Here is a 14,157-nt window from a genome sequence, read left to right on the forward strand (position 1 = left end):
CGGTAGGCATTTCCCTCAGTTATGAAACCAAGGTTATCAATCCAGTAGGATAACCAAGCAACACTATGTAAACGGTACCTGCACACAAAGAACAAATACTTGCAACCCAACGCTTATGAGGGGTTGTCAATCCCTCTTACGGGTAATGGCGTGGGAAATTGTCAAGTTGACGGGATAAAATTGTGATTGGATAAATAGATCTTGATAAAACGCAAAATAAAATAAGTAACAAAAAAAGGTCAACAAGGTATTTTTGGGTTTTTGGAATAATAATCTGGAAACAAAAGCGAATAAAAATAGATGTCAGATGAAATATGATAAAGAATAATTTACCCGGGGGCTGTAGATTTCTCTAGTGGCTTCTCTCGAGAAATAGCATATGGTGGGTACACGAATTACTATTGGGAAATTGATAGAAAAATGAATAGTTATGACGATATCCAAGGCAATGATCATTATATAGGCATCACGTCCAAGATTAGTAGACCGACTCCTGCCTGCATCTACTACTATTACTCCACACATCGACCACTATCCAGCATGCATCTAGTGTATTAAGTTCATGGAGAAACAGAGTAATGCAATAAGAACGCTGACATGATGTAGACGAGATCTATTCATGTAGGAATAGCCCCCATCTTGTTATCCTTAATAGCAAAGTTACATGTGTGTCTTGCTGCCCCTTCTGTCACTGGGAAAGAACACCGCACGATCAAACCCATCACAAAGCATCTCTTCCCATGGAAAGAAAAATCGATCTAGTTGGCCTAACTAAACCAAAGATTCCAAGAAGAAATACGAGGCTATAAATAATCATGCATATAAGAGATCAAAAGAAGACTCAAATAATATTCATGGATATAGATCTAATCATAAACTCAAAGTTCATCAAATCCCAGCAAACACACCGCAAAAAAGAGTTACATCAAATAGATCTCCAAGAGACCATTGTATTGAGAATAAAAAGAGAGAGAGAGAGAGGAAGCCATCTAGCTACTAACTACAGACCTGTAGGTCTATGATGAACTACTCACGCATCATTGGAGAGGCGCCAATGAGGATGATGAACCCCTCCGTGATGGTGTCTAGATTGGATCTCGTGGTTCTGGAACTTGCGGCGGCTGGATTTGTGTTTCGTCGACTCCCCTAGGGTTTCTGGAATATTTGGGTATTTATAGGGCGAAGAGGCAGTGCGGGAGGTCACCGAGGTGGGCACAACCCACCTGGGAGCACCCTGGTGGGTTGTCACTACTACAGGATGGTCCAAACGCGACAGTCGAATTAGAGACCCTTCGATGAAACTGCGTGCGATGCCATAATCACAAACAGTGGTGTAAGAAAACCGTCAAAAAAGGTGCAAAACATTTGCAATGACAGATGCATCAAACACGGTTCAGAATTTAGGTGCATGTGCGATGCAGGGCATACAGTTCAGCTCAATGAACTGTTTGCGATAAGGAGGCACAAAAGAAACGGGCAGCCAGATGAAGGCGTGTGCGATATACATCATACGGTTCACCGGGATGAACTGTGTGTGATTAGGAAACACAATGGAAACGGTTCAACTGAACAAGATGTGTGTGATATGCGTCAAACAGGTCCGTAATCTGAAATGTGTGCGAAGACCAATAATAACACAGACAATTGCTGCTAATAAGCCGTGTGAATTGCTCTATCTATAGTAGAATAATATGTATATATATAACTGAAATAAACATCCAATTACATAAGTGACTATACAGATCATTCACACACACCTCAATAAACAATTTCATGCATTCTAAAGTAGGAGAAACGATCGTCTAGTCATCTACTTCTTGTGACGCTCCCGCCACTACTATGTGGCTCGATCCCTCGTCTGGGTCAGGAAGAAGACAGATCCTCATGTCAATGATCCGCCTGTACATCTCGTAGCTTGCGTACGCATCCATGGCCGCGTACTTGACATGTTGTTCATCCAGTCTCTTATGCCACACAGTGTGCCAGGTTTTCTTGTCCTTATTGCTCTCTTACTTCATCTTCGCATAGTAGGGGTCGATGATGGCCGAGGCGAGGTCAACCAGGGAGTTCAGTTTGCTTTTGTCGGTGCCCCAGACCTTGTAGTGGTGCTAGATGTTGACAAGATTCGGGCATTTAAAGTCCGAAACCTTGAGCGCTTTTAGATCGTTGGTGGTTTCCACCATACCAAAACTGTAGTCGGAGCTCTTGATAAACCTGGAGAAACGCTCACAACGCCTTGTGGCAAGGTGGAAGTGGTAGACGAGGACGTCATGGCGCATGCACAACTAGGCGACGACAACCTTCTGATCGTGCCCGGCACGACCGATGGTGTACTCGCAGTCGAAGCCGACCACTCAGTACTTGTCCTCGGCAAGGAACTGCTCCATAGTTTTGATGGAGCTCTCCACCGAGACCGGATCATTCGTGCACACCACCGAGAGGGCCTTCCCCATCACGTGGGTGTCCACTACGTGATGCGTGGTGAACTGCCCGCCGTTGTCGTCGTCGGCCGCTGGGAGCGCCATTGGAGCCACGGGGAGCGCCGTTGGAACCGTTGGATGTCCTCTCTATATGTGTCCTCTTGGGTGTGCTTATTGTGACGTGTGAGACGAGATATGAAGGTAAATGGCCGCAGGAATAAAAGGGGGCCGGGCGGCGTGGATTCTCAGCGCGTCCGCATGGTAGTTTTTGCAGCGGGTAACTGCATCGCGGCGCCGCGCCCGGCGCAACCGCTTGCACACGAACGTGCGTGATCGTGCGCCGGCCCAAAACACTAGCAGCGCGCATGGAGGGACGAGGGCAGAGCACCCAGAGGGACGCGAGAGCAGAGCGCGCGCAGCGGGACGCGAGCAGAGCGCGCCGCGGCCGCCTGAACCACAAGCAACCACACTCATGGAGCAGTTCAACACGCAGAAAATGGTTGCCTACAAGCCGGCCGATAGTTGCGTCGCTGCATAGAGAGCGACCGTGTGGTACCACACCTCCGTCTAGTCTATAGTCTCCTTCATATTCCGTGCCATACTTTGCCCTCAAATTTAACCAACAAAATGTTAATGCATGTTTTAAAAATTATACAATTGGAACTATGTTCAAATACAAATCCAACTATATAATCTTTGGGGACATGCATTCGTATTTTATTAGTTAAATCATACTTATAAACCAGGACAGTGGTATAGTAGGTAATTAAATCACAAACATTTTTTTATTAACTGTATGTGTACATGGGCTTTCGTCCTCCTCTCGCACGTCTTTTCACCCCGCTGCCGCAGACGGCTTACAGCGCAAGCTTGCGCAGCTGATACGTCTCCAACGTATCTATAATTTATGAAGTATTCATGCCATGTTTACAATAGTTTTATATGATTTGATTAGAACTAACCCGGACTGACGCTGTTTTCAGCAGAACTACAGTGGTGTTGTTTTTGTGCAAAAATAAAAGTTATCTGATTGCGATGAAAATCAACGGAGAATTTTTCTGGAAAATATAAAAAATACCGGAACAAAAATCTACCGGAGGGGAGTCCCGTGGGCCCCACGATGGTGGGGGGCATGCCCACCCACTGGGCGTGCCCCTGTGCCTCGTGGACTACCCGTGGGCCCCCCTGACTTGTTCCCGACTCCAACACCTCTTATTGATACCCAAACTCCCAGAAAGAAACGTAGATCGGAAGTTCCGCCGCCGCAAGCCTCTGTACCACGAGAAATCAATCTAGGCCCTCTCTGGCACCCTGCCGGAGGGGGTCATTATCACCGGAGGCTATGGAGGAGGATCCCGGAGGGTCCATCATCACCATGAAGGCCAAGGACCAGAGGGAGAACCTCTCCCCATCCAGGGGGAGGCCATGGAGGAGGAAACACAAGGGGGAGAACCTCTTCTCCTCTCTCTCGGTGGCACCGGAGTGCCATCGGGAGGGGAATCATCGCCGTGGTGATCGTCTTCATCAACATCACCATCCTCATCTCTTTTACGCGGTCCACTCACCCACACCCTGCTGTAATCCCTACTTGAATATGGTGCTTTATGCCACATGTTATGATCCAATGATGTGTTGCCATCCTATGATGTTTCGAGCAGATATCCCTTGTCTTTGGATTGATTGTTGATCTAGATTGATATGAGTTGTATGTTTTATTTTGGTGCTATCCTATTGTGCCCTCTGTGTCGCGCAAGCGTGAGGGATTCCCGCTGTAGGGTGTTGCAATACGTTCATGATTCGCTTATTGTGGGTTGCTTGAGTGTCAGAAGCATAAACCCGAGTAAGGGGGTTGTTGCGCATGGGATAAAGGAGACTTGCTGCTTTAATGATATGGTTGGGTTTTACCTTAGTAATCTTTAGTAGTTGCGGATGCTTGCTAGAGTTCCAATCATAAGTGCATATGATCGAAGAAGAAAAAGTATGTTAGCTTATGCCTCTCCCTCATATGAAATTGCAATGATGACTATCGGTCTTGTTAAAAGTGCCTAGGACAATTCCGCACACCGACCCATCATTATTCCACACTCGCTATTTATAATATTTAGTAATGTATTCTAACTTTATGATAACAGCACCTACTTTTACATTTTAGCTCTCCTATATCATGCAAAGTTATCCTCCTCATACCCACAACGTAGTTTTATTTCTCGTTTCTAGTTGGAAGCAAACGTTCGGTGTACGTAGAGTCGTATCTGTGGAAGATAGGGCTTGAGAGAATATTGATCTTACCTTTAGCTCCTTGTGGGTTCGACACTCCATACTTATCACTTCCACCTTTGGGAATTGCTATGATGATTCCCTGCACTTGGGGATTATCAGCAATGCGCGGGGGCATTCTTTTTGCCAAACGGTGGCGCCAATGAATCGTCGGTGAGCCTGTTCCTGCGCAACCTCGCAGGTTCCCGTGCAAGCTTCCCGCCCGACTCGGTGAAATCCCCCAAAATCCCAATGCTTACCGGCTAGCTATAAAACCCCCACGGCCGGCGAGTCCTGCGTCGCATTTTCCCCTCCATCCCTGCAGCTTATCTTGTCCGCTTCTCCCACATTTGCCAATGGAACCGGTCCATCGTCATTGCTCAGCCACTCCACCGTCATAAGAGGACAGCTCCAGCTGGGAGGCTACACCGCGGCGACGGCGCAGTCCCCGACATAGTGTAGTGCGCGCGGCGTCCCTGTTGGGTGTGCGCGGAACACCCACCACATGCTCCGCTGCCGGTGCCCGTCGACAGCTGTTGCCGGCCGCCGTTGCCGCCACACCATCGTCGAAAGCCAGGGCCATCGCCCGCTATGCCGACGCGGCCTGCAGGTGGGAGATGGCCGTCGTGGCCGCCACCCCACTGCCGGCCAATATGGCCATCACCCGCTCCAGGTGTTTGAAATTCATTCCCATTTCTTGCATGGGATCTAAGCATGCACCCAAGGACACATATTTGATTTTTCAACCAATTTATATGCATTGGAGCATGTGCATGTAGTTCAGATTGGAATTATGCACATAAATGCATTGAAAACTCAGTTAATGCATAAAAATGTCCAAACGAACCCCGAAAAACCACAAAAAAAATCACACAACACTCCTGTTGTTCTATGTTGACACGAGAAAATTTTTTGAAAGCAATACGAGGAAATGGATATCGTTTCGTCCACAAAGGTGGGACGTTCCCTACCGAAAACCATCATGCTTGTTGTGAGAAGCTCCGGTTTGTGAGAAGAATATACCCAAACCTGCCCCAAATGGGACAAAATTTGTACCACGGCATGTTGATGCCACTCCATGATAGCATGCCAAGTTTCATGAATTTCAGACGAGTTTTGGATTTACTACAATTTAAAAACCATGCATCTCAATGTTTTGCCAGCAATTAATGGTGCCCCGGTGTTTGAAATTCATTCCCATTTCTTGCATGGGACCTAAGCATGCACCCAAGGACACATATTTGATTTTTCAACCAATTTATATGCACTGGAGCATGTGCATGTACTTCAAATTTGAATTATGCACATAAATGCATTGAAAACTCAGTTAATGCATAAAAATGTCCAAACGAACCCTGAGAAACCAAAAAAAAATCACACAACACTCCTGTTGTTCTATGTTGACACAAGAAAAAAATTTGAAAGCAATAAGAGGCAATGGATATCGTTTCGTCCACAAAGGTGGGACGTTCTCTACCAAAAACCATCATGCTTGTTGTGAGAAGCTCCGGTTTGTGAGAAGCATATACCCAAACCTGCCCCAAATGGGACAAAATTTGTACCACGACATGTTGATGCCGCTCCATGATAGCATGCCAAGTTTCATGAATTTTAGACGAGTTTTGGATTTACTAGAATTTTAAAACCATGCATCTTAATGTTTTGCCGGCAATCAACGGTGCCCGGTGTTTGAAATTCATTCCCATTTCTTGCATGGGACCCAAGCATGCACCTAAGGACACATATTTGATTTTTCAACCAATTTATATGCACCGGAGCATGTGCATGTAGTTCAAATTTGAATTATGCACATAAAATGCATTGAAAACTTAGTTAATGCATAAAAATATCCAAACGAACCCCGAAAAATCACAAAAAATCACACAACACTCCTGTTGTTCTATGTTGACATGAGAAAAAAAATTTGAAAGCAATAAGAGGCAATGGATATCGCTAATTTTTTTAAATAATATGTTTTTATTAATTTGCCCAAATATTACACCTCATAAATAATTTTAAAAAATAATACACCGTCGGCCAGCTGTTGGCCAACTGGACCTGGTCGGCCCACAGCAGGCCGACTGAGGCCCTATCGGTTTGCTGCTGGCTGATTAGCCTGTCGGCCACCAGTTCAGCTCCTGTCGGCCAGCTGTGGGCCGACTGGCTCTAGTCAGCCATCTGTAGGCTGATAGGGGCTAATTGGCCAGTTGTGGGCCGACTGGTGCATGCCTCCATTGTTGCCCCGTCCGATCCCCGCCCTGCTTATGTCACGAGACGCCACTTCCTGGGAAATTTTCCCGCTTTGCTCGTTCCTGCCATATTTTCCCGCTTTGCTCATTCCCGCCATATTTTCCTGCATTGCTCGTTCCCGCCATATTTTCCCGCTTTGCTCGTTGCCGCCAAATTTTCCCGCTTTGCTCGTTCCCGCTCTGTAATTCCCGCCATATTTTCCCGCTCTCTAGTTCCCGCCAGTATCTCCCGCCATATGTTCCCGCTACCGTGTTCCCGCATTTCTTTGTGTTCTCAACCTATAGAACACCCTCGGCACTAACGTTGGTAAGCATTGTAGCGTAGTCTCGCCAAGATGTCCGGATATCCTTTTGATCGTAGTTTTCACACTGGTATGTCTGATGTCTTTTGAGTTTAGCCGCTGATTTTAGGGTTGACAACATATTAGTTCCATGGGAAGAACTCATCAGTAGTGACACCCTACTGAATGAGCTGGTTCACACATTAAGTAGGTGCGGGTGGCCTTCCAGGACCATTGAGGAGATACGGAAAGAACTTTTGAGGTTGCATGGAAGATACCTAAAGTGTGGAAGGTACCTAAACTTTGGAGCAGAACATACTTATTTATTGAGTGCCGACAGCGAGGATGAAGACGATATCTTCATGCTGTCGCTTCCGGGTTCTGCATCGTCAAAGGGCAAGAGTTCATCATCATCGAAGGGCAAGATTTCTGCATCGTCGAAGGTTAAGAGTTCTTCATCGTCGAAGGGCAAGAGTTCTTCATCATCGAATGGCAAGAGCTCTGCATTGATGGAGGATGACGATGATGACTTCATGTAGTTTTTATGCTATATGTTGTAAGTTAAGTCGTACGTACCGTTTAATTTAGATGTAGTTCTATCTAGTTGTTTGTACTGTCTTGTTGTACGAGCATTATGTTCTATCTAAATATGATGGTGTAGTTCGGATAACAGAGTACTAAAATAGAGTAGGCATATGTCTCATACATAAGTACATAGTCATTTGTCTCATACATAGAATAGACATAAGTCTCATACATAAATAGATGGTAATGTCTCTACTGATAGATAGAAGCGTCAGTGACGACATCTGGCCTGACGGAGAGGCGGATCTACAGGTGGCATCCATCCCAACCTGTTGGGTGCCCTAATGTTACGAGGAGGAATCTCAGACTCTCCCTGGTCATACTATGTATCCTGTGTGGGGCCTAGTGGAGGAGTCGAAAACATGTTCATCCACTGGGTGTGCTGCGACATCTGAGCCTGTATGTTCTCCTCGGGATGTGGATCACTCCCCCATGTATCATGTGATGCCGACATAGATGCCTGATATCCGTAGGCTCTTGCACAATGCAATGTTAAGTCATGAAGAATGAGGTCGCCTCAATTAATACCGAAAACAATAAATATGAAGACACATACCTGCTGGCTGTGACGACTGCTCTGGCTCAAACACGAAGCTCGATGAGGGACCATGTTACTGTGGCTATGGAGATAACACGAAGCTCGACGTGGGACCATAGTGTTGCGGGTGCTGCCATGTTGAACTGCCAGGTTGGTCAGGACGGGGTGGCCTGGTTGCTGGCTGATGTGCTAGACGTGGACGTGGTTGATGTCGGTGCATGGAGTGACGCGGCTGCTACTGCTGGTGCTGAACAACGTCGCTTCTTCGGGTGCACGTGATAACCTCATAGACAACCCATATCTTGTTCTGAATTTGTTCCAAGAGGGGTTGTAGCACAGGACAGTGTTGAAGAAGAGGTCCAGACGACAATGATCGTCCAAAGGTGGTCACATCGTCGTAGAGTTCATGTGTCAAGGTAGCCTGGAAATTTTCATTACGATTATTAAGTATGCACGTCAAAGTATGTGACAACATTACTTGAAGAAAATATATCTTACCGCGTACTGCCTAGAGCCCGAAGTATCATAGCTTGGGTACATATCCGACGGAGTAGGATCAGGTATCTCCTTTGGGTGAGAGTGCTCAACAATGCGTAACCGTGTCCCGGTCATGTAGCGCCGCAAATATAGATTGAATTCATTGAGATCAAAATTGTGATTCTCGTGCCATAGATGTGTGTTTGCTGTCTCCCATGCTATAACATATGGCTCTAGTCTGACTAGGCAGTCAGCAGTTGTTCTGGTCATGCCCTTCCTTGTCGTCCTAAAATTGTTGTGCGTGTTCAACAATTACCTAATGCTTCAAATGGAGTACTATGAAAGATAATGCAACATTGAAAAACTGGTTAGTACCTGTGGATGTGTGCTGGCACCGGGTTCTCTGTAGGGGAAGGCAGCTCCAACTGCAGAAGACCAAATTACCTCATAACCCTCTGGTGTGCCATCTCCTCGACAAAGACATCAAAGATGATCTTCGATTTCGTCATCCAGTAATATCGGTCCCTTGTGCATAGCATAGACATACCACCAGGGTATCTCGCTTGTATGGCTGCTTCCGTGTAGGGCTGCCAGATGACCCCAGTGTACGCGTCGAACTGCTCGTTCAATGCTGTGAATGCCTTCCTAGTCTGATCACTAGCAAATCATCTCTACAGAAAACAGAAGTTAGTAGCCGCTAGCATTGAACTATCTCTTGTGTATAAAATGTTGCATTAAACTATAACACGATACATACCTCACGACGTGTCCAACACAGACCAAAAGTAGGCATGTCGATGCCGTCAGCATCAAACATGGCGTCTATAGGCTGTTGAACATGTACATCTGGTTGCCCTATAGAGAACCTCTCCCACGACCACAACTGTAGGAATAGAGGGCATCCAAGAAGGGCTGGCTTTTTTGATGTAAGCTGGCAACCGTTGCACATACCTCGGTATGTAGCCGCTAAGACCGCTGAACCCCAACTCCTCTGTCTGATCTGATCCGCCATCTGAGCGCTCGCTATCTCTAGTGCCATAGGGGTGCAGAGCACGCTAATAGTGGTGAAATGGTTCTCTATGAACATCACCTTGCCGAAAATCCACATTAAGTAGGCCTCCAGGCTCCGAGTCATATGTTCCGCACTCAACGGCGCCCGGAACTTCTGGATTTGCATTAAGCAAAGAGAAAGTTTTAGTAAGCCACAAGTATTTTCTATAAAACCATATGCATGATAACTTGAAGATAAGAGGTAGGGGAAGTAACCTGGAAATTGAGCAACCAATCATACTTAGGTCCGTGATGCTCGCATACCGGATCCGGAGCACCCGGAAATACACCATGAAAACATTGTGTAGGACCTACCTCCCGACCAACCAGTGCGTCCAACGGTCCGATGGCATGACCTGCCAACGGTAGTCCGAGCAAAAGTGACACATCCTCTAGAGTAGGAGCCATCTCTCCCCATCAGAAGTGAAATGTGTGGGTCTCTGGCGTGGGTCAGCCGTGTAGTTTAGGCTTCCAAACCTGACCTGATGGCCAGGGGCGTAGCTTTCGATCTGCTCAAGGTGGCCAAGCGGATTGGCCCGCAGTGTGAAGCCGTCGAAGACGAAGATCTGTCCAGGGAGAGAAGTCTCACCCTGGACCGCATCATTGTTGATGATCGAAGGAGCCATCGGGCCTAAAAGCGACGACACAGAGGAACTCTCTATGAAAGCACCAATGTCGGTGTCAAAACCGGCGGATCTCGTGTAGGGGGTCCCGAACTGTGCGTCTAGGCCGGATGGTAACAGGAGGCAGGGAACACTTTGTTTTACCCAGGTTTGGGCCCTCTCGATGGAGGTAATACCCTACTCCTGCTTGATTAATATTGATGATATGGGTAGTACAAGAGTAGATCTACCACGAGATCAAGGAGGCTAAATCCTAGAAGCTAGCCTATGGTATGATTGTTGTGTATGGAGTTGATTGCCTACGGACTACAACCCTCCGGTTTATATAGACACCGGATAGGGTTAGGGTTACACAGAGTCGGTTACAATGGTAGGAGATCTTGAATATCCGCATCGCCAAGCTTGCCTTCCACGCCAAGGAAAGTCCCATCCGGACACGGGACGAAGTCTTCAATCTTCTATCTTCATAGTCCAGGATCCGGCCGAAGGTATAGTCCGGCTACCTGAACACCCCCTAATCCAGGACTCCCTCAGTAGCCCCTGAACCAGGCTTCAATGACGACGAGTCCGGCGCGCAAATTGTCTTCGGCATTGCAAGGCGGGTTCCTCCTCCAAGTCCTTCATAGAAGATTTGTAAACATCAAGAGTAGTGTCCGGTTCTGCAAAATAAGTTTCCACATATTTCCATAGAGAGAATAATATTAACACAAATCAAATCTGCTGATGTATTCTGTAGTGCGCCATCACACTACAGCCAAGTCCTTTACTCGAATTGTTTTTACTTTTCCACCTCAGCATGTTTTGCGAGGCGGTTTCCTTGGCACGTCTTGTCAAAGCAGAGATCGTGTGCCCTTTTTACGGGATTCTCATCAATACGGACGTGGGTAACCCTAACCGCGCCATTTACCACGACGCTTGGGAGGCAAGCGAGTTTTATTAGGCAGGTGGGGACGCACAATCGCATCCGCCCATATAAGGGGATAAGGATCCACCTTTTACCCGCGCCTTCTTCCTCCTTTGCCTATCCATCTCCTGCGCACTCGAGCTCCAGCGCCCAAGCCCGCACTTCCCACCTCAACCTTCTCCAGCGATGTCCGGAGCAGGAGGCAAGTGGAAGGTCGCCTCCGTCACGGAGGGCGACGTCAAAAAGCTAAGGAAGACCGGATACTTGTCAAAAGACATCGCGCACCGGCTTCTCGAGGCGGGGCAGCTTCTCCCCACCCCAACGCCCCATGAGAGGGTAGTATTCCTTCCCCACTTCACCCATTCGTCCGGGGGCTCATGTTCTACTACGGCCTGGATTTTCATGATCTGGCCCCGAACTTCATCCTCAACATCTCGGCGTTTATCGTCGTGTGCAAGGCTTTCCTCCGCGTCCGCCCCCATTTCGGCCTCTGGCTCAAGACCTTCAACGTCAAGCCCAAGGTGGTGTGCGGCAACCAGGCGGAGTGCGGAGGCGCCATGGCGGGCAAGATTGCCAACGTCCTGTGGTTCGAGGGCTCCTTCGTAGAGACCCTAAAGGGGTGGCAAGCCGGGTGGTTCTACATCACCGAGCCACACGATCTGAAATGGATCGCAGCCCCCAAGTTCCGATCTGGACCCCCCACGCGGCTCATGTCCTGGAAAGAGACGGGCCTATCATGGGGTAACGAGAAAGAGGTGACTGGACTGAAGACATGCATCTAGTCCCTGGTAAAAGAGTCAATCAGGCTTGTAAATGTAGTCCAGGTCATGCTTGTTCGCCGAATCCTCCCGTGTCAACAACGGGACTTTACTCTGTGGGAGTTCGACCCGACACGGCACCGAACCCTTAACAGGCTCTTCGACACGACGTATGAAGATGTCTGGAAGGCGCTAATCAAAGGTGCCGAGGCTCCCGCATCCGCTTCTGAGGACCGCGGATACAGCTCGCAGCGTTACACTAGCGAGGTAAGCTATTTTCACCTTTTACAGGATGTTCAGCTTTTTTCATAGTTTAACTCTATGCGGGATCTAAACTCCCTTACCTTTGACAGGCTTGGCGGGCGGTATCCGGACCGATTAACTGTCCGGCTCCGCTGCTTGAAGACCCAGTCCCAGCTCTACTAGAGAAGCTGCTGGCTCCGGCGCCTTATGTGGTGCCGGAAAAGAAGGCCAAGAAGAAGAAGACCACGGGGACTCGAAAGAGTACCCGCAACGTGGTGTTGTCAGATTCGTCATCCAACGAGTCCGAGACGCCCTCCTCCCGTGAAAACGAGGAGGAGGAAGAAGAAAGCTCTCCCCCTAGCGGAGGGAGGAAAGAAAAGGAAGGCCGCCCCAAGGGGGAAGGCCGAAGGGTCCAAGAAGAGGAAGACCCCTCCGCCAGACTATGCCCCCGACGCCGACAAGGATGAAGAGGAGTGGCCGGACAGGGCCAGGCGTCCGGCGAAATCGTAAGTGTTCGGATACCAGAGTAACTCATGATATTCCTTTTGTTGCACAGCTTTCCCTAATGTCGAATATAATCATGCAGCCCGCCCGGGCCGAACTCAACGAGTCATCGAGCGGCTCCCTGGATTCATCGGACGTGAACTCAGTTCCGCCTGTTGTCTCCCCCCGCACTGCGGATGACGCCGAAGTGGCGTCGCAACGAGCTCCGGGGCAGGAGGAGGTGGTCCTGGAGGAGCCGCAAGCGACCTCCCGGACTCCAGGAGTAAAGGGGACAAGACCCCCCAGGGCTCCAAGTCCGGCTTTGATCCGGACACCGTGCCAGAATCTTCAACGATTCCGGACCGCGGCAGGCGAACTCCTTCCAAGAGGAGCAAGCCTTCCGAGCCGGCAGCCTCCGTCCAACCGGAGGTGCCGGACAATTTGCTGGAGGTGCTTGAAGGCGCCTCCATCGACGAGGAGCACCGTACTATTATGAGTACGGTGATCCAGAAGGTTCAGTCCGCCAAGAGCGGACTGAGTGAAGCTTGTGCTAGCCTCCTAACAGGCTTCGAGGTAAGTAAAAAAATATGTAAAAATATTACCTCATAGACAGTAGCCCCTGATGCTCTATTTGGCATTCGGAAAAAAGCCGAATAGAGGATCTATTAAATTTCGCAGGAGTCTAACAATAAAGAGTCAATATGCGTATGCAGGCTTTGCTGCTATCCACCGCCGCACAGACTGTGGAGGTGGGTGTCCTAAAGCAGGACCTTGAGCGGACCGAGCAAGAGCTCGGCCTTGCCAAGCGGCAACTCGAGGAGAAAGAAGGTAAGAAATACCTTACAAAAAAAGGTGCCTATAGAGAGGCGTGATTGCAAAAAATAACAGGATTGTACTGCTTATTGTAGGGGCCACGACTGAGGTGGCGACCCTCAAGCAGGCGCTGTCCGAGGCCGAAAATAAAACGGCCGCGGAGCGCACCGAGCGAGAGAAACTTGGGGCACAGGTCGGCGAGGTGCAGCAAGAGCTTCAAGCTCTCATGAAAAAACATGAGAGTTTGGAGCTTAGTCAAAGACCCAAGCGTCCGAGCTCGCGACGGCCCTTGAGACTGCCAAGTCTGCCAAGGCCGAAGCCCAAAAGGCCCTCCAAGAGTTGGAGGAGATGAAGAAGATAGCAGCGGGTAAGGCATTCTTTATGCAAAGCAGAAATATAAAAGTAAACTACTTGTTACTTACCCGAATCCGGAGCTCTCCAGGGGCGTTCGCAGATCTTCCCCGCAGTGTATCCGAC

At 48.5% G+C, this 14,157-nt stretch overlaps 1 pseudogene; it reads right to left on the bottom strand.

Moving 5' to 3' along the window:
• Window positions 1–8,740: 8,740 nt before the first annotated feature.
• Window positions 8,741–9,893, bottom strand: LOC147974868 (serine/threonine-protein phosphatase 7 long form homolog; annotated as a pseudogene).
• Window positions 9,894–14,157: the final 4,264 nt, after the last annotated feature.

This window comes from Triticum urartu, chromosome 4A (assembly GCF_056163025.1).
Source record: "Triticum urartu cultivar PI428250 chromosome 4A, HENAU_Tu73, whole genome shotgun sequence".
In the NCBI taxonomy this organism is placed as follows: domain Eukaryota; kingdom Viridiplantae; phylum Streptophyta; class Magnoliopsida; order Poales; family Poaceae; genus Triticum; species Triticum urartu.